Source organism: Sapajus apella, unplaced genomic scaffold, assembly GCF_009761245.1.
Source record: "Sapajus apella isolate SASKATOON/1434 unplaced genomic scaffold, GSC_monkey_1.0 scaffold79, whole genome shotgun sequence".
NCBI classification, from domain to species: domain Eukaryota; kingdom Metazoa; phylum Chordata; class Mammalia; order Primates; family Cebidae; genus Sapajus; species Sapajus apella.
This window is the reverse complement of record NW_022437019.1, coordinates 2878845-2898783: the sequence shown is the minus strand read 5'-3', so window position 1 is coordinate 2898783 and position 19939 is coordinate 2878845. Positions and strand designations below refer to the sequence as shown.

At 38.0% G+C, this 19939-nt stretch overlaps 1 protein-coding gene and 1 long non-coding RNA gene across 11 annotated transcripts in view; both read left to right on the top strand.

Moving 5' to 3' along the window:
- Positions 1–19939, top strand: part of TENM2 (teneurin transmembrane protein 2) — a 1283391-nt gene that overhangs the window by 649786 nt on the left and 613666 nt on the right. The window lies entirely within an intron of this gene.
- LOC116533120 lies at positions 3002–7876 on the top strand. The gene is made up of 2 exons (XR_004261091.1): positions 3002–7361; positions 7732–7876. It is a non-coding gene; the product is annotated as an uncharacterized LOC116533120 (long non-coding RNA).

Here is a 19939-nt window from a genome sequence, read left to right as displayed (position 1 = left end):
ATATAGTCTATAATCTGCTTACCAAATCCTTAGCTGTAGTGTTTATCTGTAGATACCTAATATAGAGAGCTATAAACAAGGTGCCAGTTGCATTGATACCCATTCTGTTTCATTAAGAAACTATTCACCCACTTAACTAGGTCCACATCCTCTTCTTTCATCACCTAGTTCTGAGTTATTGGCTGATTTTCAGTCTTCCATTTCTTGAGGCCTCATTTTGCAAATCACTTCCTTAAATCATGGCTGTTTTACCCCTAAGCAGAGAGCTGTCACTTCACCTTTTCCCAGAGACATGTTTAGACTTTCAGAGTTCATCTTCATCAGATATATTTTCATCGTAGCAACTCCTCTTCTGAATTTGCTCTTTGAACAATGTTTGCAAAGCTAGGACTAAGATGATTTTTTGCATACTGCCTATAGCAGCTATCTGTTATTGCCAATTAATTTTAATTTCATGTGTGTTGATGTGGCTTTGTGAAATCTAAGACCATTCCCTGGCTACAGTCTCTCCCCTACTATTCAGATTTTTTTTCAGTTCATGTTTACCTTAATTATTTTATTATCACATACCACCTCACTGAAGCCATCCAAACTTATTATTAATAAACCATTACTTATCAAGATTTTTAGGGACTTTACTTAAAACAATGCTTACAAATTATGAAATATTTGCTGATGTGTATGTGTGACCATTTTTTATGTGTCTGTGTATACCAGATAAGGAATAAACAGAGGTAGAGGTAAAAAAACCAATGTAAGTTAGATAAGAAAAGTCTGCTCAGGTATATCAGTTACCTATTGTTCTGTAACAAATTACCCCAAAACTTCATGGTTTATAACAATAAACATTTAATAATTCTGACAGTCTCGTGGGTCAGAAATTTGGGCTTGGAATAATGCAGCAGTTCTGGCTCAAGACGTTACATGAGGTTGCCATTCAACACACCTGCCCCAACTGAGGTCATCTGAAGTCTTCCCTGTGGCAGGAGAATCTTTTTTTCTGGGTAGCTTAATTAAAACGACTGGCAAGTTGATGCTGGTTGTTGGCAGGCAGCTTAAGTTTTTCTCTGCTGGAATTCCTCCGCAGATTGGTTGAATGTCATCATGACCTATCTTGCATCTACCAAAGCAGGAGAGTCAAGAGAAAAGAAGAAGACATCTCTTTTATGACCCAGCTTTGGGACCCATCCTTAGACCCACAATGATTTCTCCCACATTTGGCTCTTTAAAAGTGAGTCACTAAGCCCAGCCCACATTAAAGGAGAGAAAGATTAGGCTCTGCCTTCGGAAGGAGGAAGTGTTAAAGAATTTGTGAGCATATTTTAAAACTACTACACAATGTTTTTGTAATGTCCAACTTTTATGATACCCAGATATTCCACACATTGGAAAGGATTGTCCATATTTGTCTTTACCATTCTCAAAATGTGATCAGAAGGCCACCGAGGGAGGCAAGGTTCTTCAGGTACATAGAATGGTCTCAGGTTGGACAATATTATCTGGATTTTCATACTATGTGTTTCTTTCCTAGCTTCCCAAATCGGCTGATATATTTAATAGAACTAAAACCATTGATTGATTGGTGTCATACATAAAACAATTCCAGTCTTCCTTATTCATTTGGCTAAGTGGTCATTTTTAAAAAGAAAACAGAAACATGACTAGGTCACTAGCTTATAAACATGAATTTTGCATATAAATCACCTGGAGCTTTTTTAAAAACAAACATTCCTGGGCACTAGCCCAGATGTACTAAATCACGAGTTCTAGGGAATGGATCCCTGGGAACTGTGTTCTTTTTTAAGCTTCAGGTGATTCTGATATCTCCAGTTAGAACAGTTGGAACAGTGTTCTGGAATCTCTTCTGTACATGATGAAATCTAAAAAGCACTTGATAAGGGCAACATCAAGCAAAAGGGAAATCACTGGCATTCTCATATAATAATCGACTTTATTTTGCTTTCAGAAAAGGGCTGGGTCTGGGTTTCTAGGCATTTTCCCACACCAGCCCCAACCGACAAGGACAGTCTGGTTCTGTAGCTTCATCCCCAAAGGCAGTAACACTGGGGGCAGCCACAGTGGTAAGGTCACTGGCCCAGAAATGCATTTGTTCACGCTTTCCTGAAGACAATGACTCTCTTTCTGATTAGAGTTGTCCTCCCTTTACCCAAAGGCTTTCCTTGCAACCAAGGGAGCATAACAATGACATGAGGGCTTGGAAAGGAAATGTCTTCATTGATTTTTATTTCATGAATTGGAGCCTCTATAAAAATGGCAAAGACGTGTTTTACAGTGTCAATTTGTGGAATGGAGGGGAGGACTGCTAAAAACCATCCATTTTCCAAAAGTTTAAACCACTCTAATGAATTAATCCATAGATAATGGATTGAATTCAGTGCAATTACCCTAGTAAGTAAGGCTTGTTAAAAAGAGATAAGGCAACACACTAAAGAAAACAGCAATTTCAGCTATTAACTGGATTTCATTTGGGCTCTGATAATTCAGTATATGAGTTCCCTTTGAAAAGAGAGAATGTGAGGTCCTATTATCAATGTAGCTACCAGATACTGGAGATCACCTGTTGATGTCAAACTGCAGAAAAAGACGATAAGGCGATAATTCTGACAACCATTTCCCCAATAACCTCAAGATATCTATCTAGGATATATATTTGATATACCCCAATAAATCTTTATAAATACAAGGCTTTGATTCCTTAAGACAGGAAGCTCATTTTTGTTTTGACTCCTTTTTTTTTTTTTTTTTTTTTTTTTTTTTTTTTTTTTGTCTTCTCACTCTGTGACCCAGGCTGGAGTGCAGTGGTGTGATCTCGGCTCACTGCAACCTCCGCCTCCCAAGTTCAAGCAATTCTCCTGCCCTCCCAAGTAGCAGGGACTACAGGCATCCACCACCACACCCAGTAATTTTAGTATTTTAGTAGAGACCGGGTTTCACCATGTTGGCCAGGCTGGTCTCCAGTGATCCACTTGCCTTGGCCTCCCAAAGTGCTGGGATTATAGGCATGAGTCACCACGTCTGACCCAACTTTACTTCTTATTAATTTAAATTATTCTAGTTACAAACAGAGAGATCCACATTATTTTGAATAAACTGCTAAAATGAAACACTCAATAGTTATTACATAAACCAGGAATGATCACAACTGTATTTTGTGTTTGTAAAGAACTTTATAGCAGTGTCTTGCCAGATTATGCTTCACCTATCAAATCTCTGTGTCCAGGCATCAGAGGGAGTTTAACACCAAGCCTTAGCCCTCAGAAAGCTGCCCTCTTGGAACCTGAGTTCTAAGAGCTCATCTGCATTTATCTTCCAGCCCGTATTCCTGGCACCGTATTCAGGTCTTCATCCCTCTTTTGTTGTTGTTGTCTTCCGAAAGCTGGTCAGTGACTTCTCTGTCTTGCATGTTCCTGTTATATGGATCATTCCGAAGATATTGTGGTCACATTCTCCCTGTCCTATTCAAAATCTCCCGTTGTTTCAATTCTTTATCAGTGCGACCCAAAGGCCACAGCTTAACGTTTAAGACCCTCTGTTGCCTAGTTTTCCCCACATTTTCAACATTGGGTTCCATTCTCTTCCCTCGTGGTGTAATGCTTTGTACGTTGACTCCTCCTTCTTCATGATCAGGGATTTCTCTTACTATGATCGCATTCTACCACCTAAAACTATATTACAGGTCCCTATCAGCACCTCTTCCTTTCTCTCTTCTTGTAGCCACTGATCCCCTCAGCCTCTGAGTTCCTATATCAGTGGGAATTGGGATGTCATAGTACAAGGTGGTATATAGAATGTGAGCCTTAGAATGAGCTGGCCTGATACAAATCCTACCTGTAATACTTGACAATTATATACTATTAAACAAATAACCTTTCTGGTCTCAGGTTCATTTGTGAGCAGAAGGTAATACCTGCTTTTGAGAATATCATGCGGTTGAGGATAAAGAAAGCAATATTACTATTGCTAATATTATGCAGTTGACCATTCATTCTTAACTCTCTTTATTACTCGTTGACTTTGTAGCTGCGTATTGCTTGCATTGTCTTCCAAATACCTTGGCAACCACCTAAAAGCAGCTTGTGCCTTTGGCAGTTGAATCTGGAGTGGGGCTTTACATAAGTTAATGATAATTATCATAATTTATCAAGCACTTTCTATAAGTCAAGGACTCAGCTATATTAACCCCCCAAACAATCTTTGAAGTGAATCCTGTTATCATCACCATTTTCCCCATTAGAAAACTTGGGCTTAGAGATCCAAGGTTTCATAGCAGATGTGTGGTAGAACAAGGTGTTGAACCAGGTCAAAAGGTTTAGTGTTAACATTTTGACTTCTAGAAGAAAGAGAGAGAGACCTAGGTTCAAATCCTGGTTTACCACTTTCTAGATCTGTGACATTGGGTGAATTTCTTAATTGCTATAAGCCTCAGTTTTCTTATCTGTAAAATTAGGCTGTTAATATTGCTTACTTCCTAGAGTATTTCTGAAGATTAAATGAGATAATCCATGACAAACTACGTGGGATGTTTGAAAGGCTCTGTAAATGTTATTCATTAATATTTATTATGTCTATAAAACTTGTACACTTAAATCTTATGCACAATGCCACGTTGGTACATATTTTCTAATAGATTATTTTTATGTCACTGTCCCTCTGGACAAAAGTAGTTGAAATAATTCATAGAAAATCCAGGACTGAGCGGGTACATGAATTGACTTCACATTGGAACATAAAGCAAGATATTGTTTTCAGACTCTGAACACTTTCAAGGCTTACTGATGGAGTGATAATAACATTCCATACTCACCTTGTAGTGTCCAGTAAATACATCTGTTTGGTTTTCTCATGTTATAGTGAGAGTCAACTACATTAAAGCAATACACCTCCCTGGGATTTGGGGAAATTATTGCACTTCTCGTGCCTCATGACACAATCCAGAGTGTGCTATAAACACCCAGAAAGGCACTGCTTGTTGTATCTTGTTGTGTGATTCAGTATCTAGCAGAAAGGAGGAGGGGGAGGGGGAGGGGGGGGGGGAGGGGGAGGAGAAGAAAGAGAAGAAATGGGAGAATGTTGTGGGAAATCCAAGTACAGCAGTCCTCCCTTATTCTCAGGAAATACGTTTCAAGACTTCCAGTGGATACGGGAAATGGATGGTACAAAAACCCTATATGTACAATGCACATATTTTATTTCTTTTCTCATCTTCATAATTTCATGGATATAATATTTATTCTTACCTTACATCTTAGCAGCCTCAGCATCCTTTCATTTTTCATTATTAAGTGGAGAACTTTTACTTTTTTACTTAGAAGAAACACTTTGTGGCTTCTCTTTGGCATATCCGAATTACCAGCATCAGCACTTGTGCTTTGGGGCCATAATTAGGTAGAATGGGGTTATGTGAACACAAGCACTGTGACACCCTGCAGTGGATCTGGCAACTGAGATGGCTACTATGTGACAGATGGGTGAAAGCATCAGCAGCTTGGAATAGCTGGACAAAGAGATGACCCACGTCCCCAGTGGGATGGAGCAGGACAGCATGGGATTTTATCACGGGTACTCATAATGTGACACAATTTAAAGTTTATAAATTATTTATTTGTGGAATTTTTAATTTAATATTTTCAGACCACAGTTGAGCACTGGTAATGGAAACTGCACAAAGTGAAGTTGACATAGATAAGGGGGAAGTTATATACACTTCTTTGGGTGATTTTGAGGGTCTGGGCAATATATGGTGATTTTATAACTGTTGATCTCAAAAGACTCTCCAGTGGAACTCCCACATTTCTCAAAGCATTTATTCTTTAAAATGTAATAACCATTTATAATATATTTAAAGCCAAACTGGAACAGTAATCTAGGAATATAACATCCAAGAGTGTCACTACTCAGAAGGGAAATTAATGCAGCAGAGGTACATGGAGCTGTATCTGCGCATAGCTTTTCTCTCCTGGGAAAGCCCCAGAGTGGGAAATTGTCACCGGAGGCAAAATTATACAGAAGATTGATTGATTTTCAGTCCGCCTAGGAAAGTGCTCCCCAGTGTCCTCATGTACCCAACAGGGTTTTGGACCACTGACAGAGATTGTTCCTCTATTGTAGGATGTGTGGTTGCTATATTTCCATTCACTCATGCAGCAGTTATATGTTGAGTGCCTACGGTCCACTACATGCTTGTGCCTTTGAATCTGCCACAGTTGAATCTGGAATCGAGCTCATGGCAGTTTAAGACTTAAGATAGATAAGATCCCTGCCCTGTTACTTGCATTACAGTTGAGAAAGACAGTAAGCTTGACGATAAGTAAGCACAATTACTTCAGCTAGTGATTTGAGCTGTAATAAAAATACCATGAAATAATAAAATGAAGCGACAGACAAATGGGGCTATTTCATAGAGGATGGTCTGGGTACAGCGTGCTCACTGAGAGTGTGACATTTGAACCAAGGCTTGAACTTGGCGCCAGACATGGAAAGACCTGGAGCATTCTAGGCAGAGAAAATAGCTACAATGAAGGTCTTAGAATGGAACCTGTTGGGTGTGTCCAGAAATGGAAGCTGGACGTGGCTGAAGCATAGGGAGTAAGGAGCAGTGGGTAGAGTAGATGGTGCAGGCAGGGGCCAGCTTATGTAAGTCCTGCAGGTGCTAGCATGGAGTGTGGGCGAACTCATGACTCCTCCTCCAATAGGAAGTTCTTAAAAGCACAGAAATGAGCTGACTTTCACTGAGCATGTACCATTTTCCTACTACTGTTCCACATGAGACTCATCTCACCTCATCTAACCATGATCTCCCTAGACCTCACCCCCTTGGGCTTTGTCTATTCTATTTCTTTTGCAAATGTTCCTTTAAACTTCACTCCCTTAGAAAAACCTTCCCTGACCCCTCGACTCCCCACCCTCAGGCCAGGCTAATACACCTGCCACGTGCTCTCATAAATACTTTGGCCTTTTTGTTCATAGCCCAGATTGTGGATTATGATTATGTCTTTGATTACATATTTGGCCCTCTCTCTTGATTGTGAGCATTGTGAGGTCAGGAATCAGGTCAGTTTTTGTCACTGTTGTTCTCTCAGCCCCTGCCATGGTGCCTGGCACGTAGAACACAGTCAGCAAATACTGTACTTGTTGATCCTAGCAGTATGTTCACTGCCCCAAGGAAGTGAATGTCAGTGGGTCCGATTCCACCATCTCACATCCGAAACGATCCTTTTTACCTAGCCTCTCAGAGACCCAGTAGGGCCCACCTGAGAGGGCTCTAGAGGCTTCCTGTTGAGTTGGGCCTGACATGGGAAGTCTGTCCAATAAGGATCACAAGTTCCCTGGATCACGACAGTGTGTATGGAGCAAGCATCTTGGATCCAAATATATCAGGTTATCAAGAAAAAGGAAGTTCTTGGAGAAAATTGTTCTACATGCTTTGGGAATAAATTGGCCTGATACAAAATATGTGAATACATATAAATATAATAAAATGCCAAAGTGACACTGGAAAAATCAATAAATCTACTTAGAACTACATATTAAATCAGCTCTTTAATACATATTTCTAAGGCAGCCATTGCCGCCATATTTAAATCTACCCAGTTGAGAGAAATAAATCAATTTTGAATCCTGCGACGATTGAGCTTTCTACCCTTCAATTTCAAAGCAGTTTGTTTATTTTGTCTCTTTATTTTGGACTTTGTTTGGACCACAGCAATATAGGTGACTGGTATACACACTAGGCAAATTCACGCACACACCATGTGCACACATAGAACACGTGTGTGTGTGTGAGGTAGCTTAAGTACCCAGCACAGTATCTAAAACAGAGTAGGCACTATCTAGCTATTTTTATTCAACATTTCTTTAAAAAATACTCCATGAAAGGAAGCACCCTGTTCTTGATCACACTGACAAAAATATAAACAAACAAACATAAGTTTCGATGACTTGGCAAACATATTTTATTGCTTTAAAGTGTGATTTCTCCATCATTATCTCATATCGTTTTCTGAAGTAAAATTGACAGAGTTGATACATTATGGGTAAGGAGTAGCAGAGGGAGAAATTGAGAACACTTGCAAGACTTCTAGATTTTTGTACTAAACAACATCAGTGAAAGAGCGAAACTACGAGAAAATTTAATTTTGGATATTTTGAGTTTGAAGTATTGGTGATGTATCTATATGGAGATGTTTGAGAGGCAGTGACTTAAGTTAGAAGATACAGCTAAATATTTGAGATTCAGGAGTAAACATTAAATACAGCCGTAGAGAAGGTGATAATGCAGAACTTGAGGAGGTTCTCTAAGTAATTTGGTGGCATATAGATTTATCAGACATGGCCCCTCCCATTCAAGGAGTTTACATTCCTTTCAGGTTGACAACATATACTTGTCAACACTTGCAAGCTCAAAGTTTTGAGAAGAATAAATTATTAAGGTTAGAATAGTTACTACAAGCTTCCAGAAAAAAAAGTTAAGACTTGAATTAGCCCTTGAAAACGGAGTGGAATTTGGAGAGGAAAAATTTTAGAAGACATTCAGGTATAATTGGAGCAAATCAGTCAAAATATTCTTGAAAACACATGGCAAATGCTGGATTTAATCCAAGCTAATTTTACTTCATAATATCAGGTAGAGTTTCATTTGCAGCTCTCCAAGTGTTAGCTTAAGGGATCTTTCTGAACTGAATTGGTGGAAGCAATCAACCTAACAGATTAGTTGTACCCCTCTTTCCCCTTCTCCCTCTCTCCCTGTTTTCCTTCTCTTTTCTTTTTTTCCTTCCATCTTTATAATAATATTGACTCATCACCTTATGTGACCCAGGTACTATACCCTCCAATATAGGTGCAAATTCTACAAAAGATATTAATCAATAGAAAACTGTGCCTAGAAATATGTCTTAAAGAACACAGCAGATTACTTTGCAGTCTCTATGTGAGACACAGTATTTTTTATTACCAACAGCCATTTTGCTTTGGTTCATTGTTTCTATCCCCAGAGAGAAATTTCCTTCTGTTATCAGGAATGGTTGGGCGTTTCCTGAGCAACTGGTTTGTTTCTGTATTATGAATACCATGGGTGTTGTAACTGTGTAGTTCCTCTTTAAGTTAGTTGTGGAAAACTTGGGCTTAGGAACAAGTGTGTGGCTCAGATGTACTGAATCATAAACTGCAGGGTTGGGATATGGGATTCAAAAAAATCTCAACAAGTGAGGCTCATGATCTAATGAACTTAAAAACCATGGTTTTGTTTCTGTTTTTAAGACAGGGTTTGTAATAAGTGTTTGGCCGGTGAGTGCATTCCAATATAGCCCCAGGAAGCATGCCTGGTTTGCAATCACAAGCAAGGAATTCTTCTGCTATTTGGCATAGGATTTGCAAGTAACTTCAATTTCAAAATTCCATAAAGTTCGAGAAGAGTTCTAGAAAGTTAGGAATTCTCCATTTGGAGTTTTCGGGTGTACTTAAAAGAATTGAGTTATTTGCGATGGTATCTTTTTTTTTTTTTTTTTTTTTTTTTTTTTGAGATGGAGTTTCACTCTTGTTGCCCAGGCTGGAGTGCAATGGTATAATCTCAACTCACTGCAACCTCCGCCTCCCGGGTTCAAGCAATTCTCCTGTCTCAGCCTCCCGAGCAGCCTGGATTACAGCACCCACCACCATGCCTGGCTAATTTTTATTTTTTTATTTTTTAGTAGAGACAGGGTTTCACCATGTTGGCTAGGCTGGTCCTGAAATCCTGACCTCAGATAATCCACCCACCTTGGCCCCCCAACATGCTGGGTTTACAGGTGTGAACCACTGTGCCGGCCAGCATTTCTTATTATATCAAGCTCCAGGAAGGGGCTCCATAAATGTCTAAAGAATTTAACAATTTTTTTTTTGAGCGAGACAGAGAGAGAGACTCTGAAAAGTTAAAGGACTCAGTCAAGGTCATTCAACTACTCAGATGCAGAAAGCACTGCTGGCGCTAGGACCCACATCTTCTGATTCACAGTCCAATGTTCTCTCTGCAGTACCAGCTTCATAAAGAAAATTGATGGCTCTGTAAATAAAGTGGTTTTCTTTTTTTATTTTTATTTATTTATTTATTTTTACCAAGTACTTAAGCTTAAGCAATCCCACCTGAATCCTCTTAGTTCCCCAGCTGACCCAGCCAGGGTGAAACTGATAAACCTCAGTCTACCCAGAGCAGTCATTCATTTGTCCTCAAAAACCTTTTATTTACTTTTTTATGGCTACAATCATAGAGATGAGTGGAATTGGAAAGTTGTTAGAAGACATTCAGAGATAATTTCAGAAAAATAAGCTTTCACGAACATAACTAAACATTCGGGCATTGATTTGAGTTGACAGGTTCATGGTTAAGTTTTTGGTAGCCCAGAATGTTACGAGACCCTAGCATGTTGGAGTATCAACTGGGTAGCCCTACAGTCTTAAATATTGGCTTTGCCGTTATCTACAGCAGTGGTTCTCAAATGTGGTGCAGGAAGGAGCTATTGAACTTTTCATTTATCACATCCTTGTAAAATGTTGTGTACTTTCAATAGCACACGCAATAAAAGTATATGTATATAATCTATATGTGAAGATATATAATTTATAAATAAGTATACATATAATGTGTATTTGTGGCTTTTAAAAAATGGATATGAATACATGTAAGTTTCAGACCACTGATGGAGTTTTGAAAACTAATTTTTCTGTTGTATCTCCCTAAGACTACTGAGAGTAGCAAACCACATTGTTTCTTTCCTCTCTCCCTGTCTCTCTCCTGCCCTCCTTTCTTCTCTCTCTTTTTCTTTCTTTTCTCTTTTTGTTCTTCCTGTGAATGTTTTCCAGGAGTATACCTGCATTTTCAATAGACTAAATTCAGAAAGGTACTACTTATGATATTAAACCAATCACTAGTCACAATAGTAAGCAAGCATTTCAGCCAATAGCCAAACTCAATAGCTGTATCACCACTTTGTCTCAAAATATTCTCTGAAATATCATCTTAATTTCCCTAAATACAAGGATTCTGGCTATGATCAATATAGTCTATTTTTAAGATCACACAATTAACTTTATGTACTTGGCAAGAAACACATAAGGAGGAAGTTTTTGTTGTTGTTGTTTTGTTTTTGTTTATTCATTGACCAGTTATTTTAACATATGTTTCTAGCCTACTTAAAAAACAAAGTCTACTTAATTATTTTTAAAATGTTTAGTTCACCTTCTCACAAGAGGATTTTCACATATTTAAAAGCTTTTTTTCTGTAAAGAAATAATAAACCTTTTAGCTGATTATGGAACATTCTAAGTATATAATAATTAGATTTAAGAGGATTCTTTTGGAGATGCAGTTTAAAAATTCTAAATGCATGATACGCACTTCTGTGAAAAGCATAATAATCACCTATACAATTAGCTAAATGATTCTCTTGAGTTCAAGAATATAAATTGGTGAGTGGCTATCTGCATTAATCAGATAATTTCCATGTTTTACTTCGGGATGTAGACTTTTAAAAATATTGCTTTGTGAGTTTTATTTTAAATAATAACTCATTGAAATGGAAGTGGAAAAGCAGATTTAATCCATGCTTAATATTTGTCTGATTTTTGAAGGATTTAGCACTGTTCCTCAGAGAACCATGGAGGAAAGGTAAAAGAGCCCATCTAGAAGATTCTTGGATTAGTTCGCTCATTCATTTCATCCATTCATTTACTTAACATTTATTGAATGCTTATTTTGCACCACAGTCATGTAGGTGAGTTGTAGACTCATGCATAACAGTTGTGATTGCTGACTTATAGGGTATCAACTTCAAATGATAGGCTGACATTTGATAAGAATACCAATGATATCCTATTACATTTATTAATCATTACTATAATTTGTTTTATAATAATTTTATTGCACTTACTAATACAATAACCACAACTTCTAGAGCTATACATGAAGCCCTATGCTAGTCGCTTTAGATTTTCTCTCATGCTTTTAACTACCCTGAAAGTTTGCATTGTGTCACAGTGTAGCACAGTGTAGGAGCTAAGAAACTGACTGGACACAGAACCCAGAAAATGTATCTCAGCTCACTGTTTTGTTTTGTTTTTTTTTTTTTTGGAGACAGAGTCTCACTCTGTCACCAGGCTGGAGTGCAGTGGCACCATCTTGGCTCACTGCAACCTCCGCCTCCTGGGTTCAAGTGATTCTCTCCTGCCTCAGCCTCCCAAGTAGCTAGGACTACAGGCACATGCCACCACACCTGGCTAATTTTTGTATTTTTAGTAGAAAAGAGGTTTCACCATGTTGGCCAGACTGCTCTCAAACTCCTGACCTCAGGTGATTTGCCCACCTCAGCCTCCCAAAGTACTAGAATTACAGGGGTGAGCCACCACGCCCGGCCTCAGCTCTCTTAAAATCTCAGTGACCAGAACAAATTATTTGATTTTTCATTGCCTCTGTTCTCATGCACAATATGGGGGAAACAAAATCATCTAGGATTTAAATAGGGCTACTGTAAATGTTAAATGAATTGATAATCTGCAAAGAACTTAGAAGAGCACTTGACACTAAGAGCAATGTGTTTGCCATCACCATGATTGTTGCTGTTGCTATTTGCATTTTAATTGTCAAGAAATAATATACTAGTATTAAAAAGAGAGTTATTTACATATTAAGTTTGCTTGAGATGAAGTAAAGCAAGCCTTTTTATAGAAAAATGTGATTTGGTCCTTGAAGATTGGGTAGGATTTCAATTCAAGTAAGAAAAGCCATTCCAGGGAGGTGGAATGAAATGGTTATAGGCATGGATATATGATAATGCAAAGTAAGTATTAAAAAAATTAGAATTTGGACCATTTGACCCAGCAATCCCAATATTGGTCTATACCCAAAGGATTATAAATCATTCTACTATAAAGACACATGCATACATTTCTTTATTGAAGCACTATTCGCAATAGCAAAGATTTGGAACCAACCCACATGCCCATCAATGATAGACTGGATAAAGAAAATGTGGCACATATACACCATGGAATACTGTGAAGCCATAAAAAAGAATGAGTTCATGTCCTTTGCAGGGACATAGATGAAGCTGAAAACCATCAGCAAACTAACACAGAAACAGAAAACCAAATACCACATGTTCTCATTCATAAGTGGGAGCTGAACAATGAGAACACTTTGACACAGGGAGGGGAACATCACACACCGGGGCCTGCTGGGGGCTGGGGGGAAAGGGGAGGGAGAGCATTAAGACAAATACCTAATGCATGCAGAGTTTAAAACCTAGATGATAGGTTGACGGGTGCAGCAAACCACCATGGCACATGTATACCTATGTAACAAACCTGCATGTTCAGCACATGTATCCCAGAACTTAAAGTAAAAAAAAAAAAAAAAAATAGAATTTGGGAGTGTGGCATGTAGGGTATATGGCAATAAGAATACAAAGGCCAGATTATAAAGTACTATGGTTTGATCTATAAAGACAGAGCGGGTGTGTGTGTATATGCATGCATACACCAGTGCACATGCATTCATTCACACTGGAAAATTCATTGACCATGATAACAGTTTGAATCTCAAGTTATTCTTTTCTTTATTTAATTGTCCTCATATAATCTTAGCACTTATCAAAAGCTGATCTGGAAACGAGCTTTAGGAACACAGGACATCACCTAGGCACAAATAATCACTTCATTTATGTTAATAGCACCCTAAATCAGGAGAGCAGCTATCAGTTAAATAGACCAAAAATTAGACTGAGATCAAAATTACTAGCCCAAGCACAGTATTAATTTTCTGATTGATGGTGAGTAAGAGAAAACTATTGGGCTTAGCTTCAGCTGTATTTCAGGGGAACCTGTACATTTCTTCTAATTTATAAAGTATAATAAATGAATTACAAGAAGGATTAGTTGTCAGCTAGAAGACAGAGTGTGAAGGATGAAGCATTCGTGTATTCCCCTGATGTCAGTTGATCTATTAAATTAACAAGCATATAGAAAGATTATTTAAAGATCAATTTAGCCAAGAATTGCTTTCAAATGAATACATTAGGCATCAAGCCTTTTTTCTGAGATCATTTTGTAATTGGAATACATATTACACACAACTTCTCATCACAGGACTCAAGCAGTTTCAATCAGGAGGCTTTGCTCTTTCTGCAAAGTGTGTGAAAATCAAAAATGAGCAGATCCACTTCATTATGTGTAATGAGGAGATCTGTAGTTACTCTAAGTAATCGCTGAAAAGAATTGCTAGAAAAATACTCCTTGCTCACATCACTGGCACTGGGCTAACACTTCTCTCTCAGAAAATCTTTTCCGCATGAAAGTTTTAGAATTAAGTTCCTAATAAACTTAGAAAGTCCAACAGCTGTGAGTAATTATGATACAAGCATATCAATCCATGTGCAAACAGATTTATTCGGTAAGCTCCAATCCTCTTGCTAACCCTTCACTGCAATAATTAAGCACACTCTAATGAGTTTGTTAGTAATTTCCATATGATTTTCCTCCTAATTATTATTTGAGTTGCCCATGTTTATAATACTTAGTAATATCCTTAAAGTATCAATGGTGAAGACACAAATTTGGCTGGTATATTAATTTGTATTTTCTTATTCATGTGCTAAATAAACTAGGAGAAAACATTTATTTCAAGGTCAAAATTTTTGGAATTGGATTTTATATGTGTGTATGCTCATTTCTTATACACTTATGCAATGCCTATGCAGCAAATGAGTCATCTTAGCCTAAATCAGGTTGTGTCTCCCCCTGCTTGAAGAACTCCAAGTTCTTATCATGGCTTTCAAATACAATTCTGACTTTGTCTCTTACCACTTGCTTATACAATTGGCTTCAGAATAATGACCTTCTTCCTACTTCACAAAAAGGCCAAGCTGGTTTATACCACAGGGTCTTTGAACGTAGTACGGTTATGCCTGAAATATTCTTTCCCCATCATTTATGTGGATGGCTCCCTTTTATCATCCAAAAGTGTTACCAGATATTGCTTCATCAGGGAAAATCTTGACTTTTAGCTGCAATAGAACTTTAGCCAGCCAGTCTCTAGCATCTCACCCCTTCTTATTTATTGTTAAAAAAAAAAAAAACCCATCACTCTTTTAAATGAGATAGTTGGTTTATTCACTTCTCTTGTTAGCATCTAGAATCTAAGCTTCATGATATGTAAGGACGTCATGTGCTAGATCTCCTTTATTTCTTTTTCTTTAGGGCCTAAAACAGTGCCTGGTACATGGTAAATTCTTAATGTACAATGAATGATTTGCTGAATGGGTAGCTGAACCCGGAAAGAATGTCAGCTATCTGAATGATGCCTCAGTTTATAGATGAGTAAACTGAAGTATATTTGCATCTATGATTTGTCACCAAACTGACATAGCCTGATAATGCAGTTCTAGGAAATTATGTCCCAAGCTTCCTGACTCCTTTGCTTGGTATGGCTGGGTGTGGTGGCTCATCCCTGTAATCCCCGCACGTTGGGAGGCTGAGGTGGGTGGATCACCTGAAGCCAGGAGTTCAAGACCAGTCTGGCCAACATGATGAAAGCCTGCACGCTACTAAAAACACAAAATTAGCAGGGTGTTTTGGCACGCACCTGTAATCCCAGCTACTTAGGAGGCTGAGGCAGGAGAATTGCTTAAAACCATGAGGCGGAGGTTGCAGTGAGCTGAGATCGTGCCACTGCACTCCAGCCTGGGCGATGAGAGCGAAATTCCATCTCAAAAAAAAAAAAAATTGCTTGGTAAACTGGAAAAATATACCTAGCAATGATAATAATTAAGACCCAGATACCACTTAGTAACATAGTATAAAGCAGAAATTAGTTCTTGTAACATGAACTTTTAAATGGATTTGGGTGCTGAAATTCCATAGATATCACATAAGGCATTGTTACTTATGGAGAAAGGCAAGAGAAATAGAAGTATGTATATATACTTCTTTCTCTTCAGCTTAGTGGTTCTCAAAGAGTGGTCCTCAAATCAGCATATCACCATCACCTGGAAACTTGTCAGAAATGCAGAAACCCTGGCAGAACTCAGACCTACTGAAGTGGAAACTCTAGGAGTCAGCTAAACAATCTGTGCTTTATCAAGCCCTCCAGGGAATTCTGATGCCCAATCAAGTTTGAGAACCTCTGCCTTATGTGACTGAATAAGGCAAACACAATAACTTTTGTAATTAATGAAGCCTTACTGTGTCCATGCATATGTTTATAGAAGTTCATTGCAAAACCTAAAAGTTAATACTGCATCCAAATCTAAAAAGTTAAAATTGCATCAAAATGTGTCGCCTATTTATTTCCATGACAGAAGGCTCACAGAACCAAATAAACCATGGGGAGTAGTTATCCATAATGAGATGGGAGACCAATAATTTATCACCTATATATCATGGCTGATTGCAGAAGGAGGTCATTATAATTACAGAGACACTCCTTCTAATTAGGCAGTTCAGTGAGGAAGTAAGGAATTTATCAAGATGGTTCAGGAAAGACAACAGCAAAAACCACACTTGTTTTTTGTGAGAAGATAGTCACTGGTGTTTTCTCCCAAAATTCTTGTTGCATTTTCAAACAATCCTTCTGGAATTGACAAGGGAACAGAATATACGGCTATAACGGCTTACTAAATCTTACAAAGACAGCAAAAGTTACTGAGCATCAGAATCATGTGTAATCATGAAACAAATAGGTATTAGAGTCAAATCTGTCCACTTCACTTATAACTCACTAAAACTGGGCTAGTGAGTTAACTTTCTCTGAGCTTCAGCTTCATCAATGAAAAGGGAATTATAAAACCTGCTTCAGAGAATTGTTGCAAAGACTAAATAAAAATGCATTTAAAGGGCCCACTAACATACCACCATGCCTGACACAAAAATAACAGTCACTTACTGGTAGCTTCCCATTTTCATCCTCCTTTAGGTAAAAATAGCAAGAAGGACGTGAGAACAAGACAATGAATGTGAGAAGAGAGACATGATCTCAACATATAGCAACTTAAGTGTCTGCGTAGATGGTATTTACAAAATGAGCCCTTTTCTGCTGAGACAACGGTACAGTTGACAGAAAGACTTAAGTAGCTATCCCAAAGATATATTCGACACACAAGTAGACTCTTTTTCACTCCTACCCCTCATCTTCCTACACATAGACATGTACATATTTTTTATACACACACACTCATGCACACTAAACTGAATCTATTGTGAGCCTTTATTACCTCTATGATGTAGAGCCATTGCTTCTTATCATTCTTGTGAAGTATAACACAAGCATGGCAGAGCTTAAAATCAAAAGATTTAAGAAAGAATAAGTGTAGAAGAACTGTAAAAGGATTGGACGCACAGAATTCTTCAGTGGAGAAACTGCAATGCTTGGCTTAACTCAGTAAACTCAGAGAAGGAATTAAGGACTCATCTTGATAACATTTACCTGTGCACACTAAGTTTATGCGTAGATACCAAGCCCCCCTTGGCATGTTTGTATGGATATAGCATGTGAAAAAGGGGAACAGCGCAGGGATGATGTCTTCTTTGGAGAAGCGTGTTGGCAACTGCTCCTACACACAAATCACAGGACACAGCAATGCCACAGTGCTCAGTGGATGTTCCCACCCCTCACTACAAAGAGGATGTGACTTTGTAATAACACCACAGCAGAACAATTCTCTTAAACAGCCTGCCCTGGAATTATTGTTAAATCATCTATGTGTTAATTACAGTTCCTGGGTTTTCTGTTTAACAGTTTTATAGAAGTATATTTTATATATCATAAAACTGTCCGAGAGTACAATTCAATGATTTTTGGTAACTTTACTGAAATGCCATAACCACAAATCAGTTTTAGAACATTTTTGTCCCCCCACCCCAGTAAGATCCTTCATGCCCATTTATAGTTCATCTTCATTCCCACACCCATCCCCGGGCAATGACTAATCTGTTTCCTGTCTCTATAAATTTCCAGTTTCTGGATATTTCCTACCAGTGGAATCATACAATATGCGGCCGCTTGTGTCTAGATTCTTTCACTTGGCATAATCTTTTTTGTGGTTTAAACATGATGTAGCCTGCGTCAGTGGTTCATTTTTTTTTTCCCACTGCTGAATAATATTCCAACTCCTCCTATTAAAGGATATAAATAAGTGAATATTTATTTATATCTCCATAAAAACTACGGGGTTGCACATTTCCAATGAAGAATAAGAGAGATTCAGATTCAGTCAAGTTTTGTTCTCTGGATCGCACGTGAAGACTTGCCTGATTATACTTTCTTTCTCATTTATTTGTTCATCTTGTGAAGAAAACATTATGTCAATGTTGGCTTCCCCATATCACTTAAAAATAATAATTTCACAATAGATTATTGGAACCCGAAATGGTGGAAATATAAAAGCAATTTCTGGCCAACTGTGGTTAAAAAACAAAGTTCTAGGCATTCATTTGGAGACTGCTATGATGCAAATATGTGTTAAGTAATGCAATTGAGTTAAAAATTATCATAGTATTAAGATGAGTCATAGGAATCTGAAAATAAGTAGAAGATTCATTACTTTTAATATCTGGAAGTTAATTAATTCAGTATCTCATAGTTTTGTTGATTTCATTTTTTTCATATTCTACTATCATATCAGAAGGATTGCTGCAACATTTACATATTGTCTTTGCTGCATGCAATATAGTTACCCTCTCAAATTATCCACCTGGATCTATTTAATTTCATAATGGGCTTCTTTGGAAGTTGAGTTGTAGAATGTCATAAATGTTCAGGGAAAGCATGCCACTGTGGACTCAGAAATTACATAAAAAAGCTTCCCGTACACATGCTAAATAAAAATGGATCCTATAAAGTTTATTAACTAAACAAATTAAACCAGCTTTGTAATAGGTGTTTCACATGAAATTCCTGAAGCAGCATAAATGTACTTTGCAACCTGAGCTTTCAGCCCTTGTTATTCTCACATAACGTGTGGCTTTCTCTCTTTTTCCCAATTTCTCTTCTAAATGAAGCAAAGGTTTCTTTCTTTCCCTGGGATGGGTGAAGTGCTTCCCAGGATAGTGTTGATTTCAAGACTCAGGCAATTCCAGAGTGTTGAAAAAGGGTCAGTAGGTAGATTTATGATGACAAAACAATAATGGTAAGGGTGGTGTCGTGCACTTAATAAATGGTAGCTACCATTTTGTATCAGGCACTGTGCTGCAGACATTATGAGGCTTGAATAAGATAAAAACCTCATGACATAGCTTCTACCATTGTTCCCATATGGCAGATGGACAAACTGAGGCTCCAAGAGGTCAAGTAACTTACTCAAAATCACAAAACTGCATGTCAGAGCCAGGAGTTAACTCTAGCTCTGTGTAGTCTTACAGCCATGTTCTTAACAATCATGCGAAACTGTCTTTCAAAATGACAAGCAGACCTGCCCCTTTCACTCCTGCTGGTACCTGATGATGTACATCATGCATCTTTCAACACCAAGAATATGTTCTGCGTAATGTGTCATTTGGTGATTTCATCACTGTGGGAACATGCGAGTGTACTTAAATGCACCCAGATGGTATAGCCTACTACACATCCAGGCTGTCTGGGATAGCCTAGGCTACCCACCTGTACAGAATGTTATTGTACTGAATACTGGAGGTAATTGTAACACAGTGGGAAGTATTTGTGTATCTGAATGTGTACAGTAAAAATATAGTACTATAATTTCATGGTATTACCGTCATGTATGGGGTCTGAAGTTGGCTGAAACATTATTACGTGGTGCCTGACTATACACTAACAAGTCAAGTGACCTCTTAGAACTCAGTCTATTAATCTAAAGGATGAGAGGTCCATTCTATATCAGGTGTCTTTTATTGAGCACAATCAACTTTTCATTTTCCAGATCTCCTATAATGACTCATG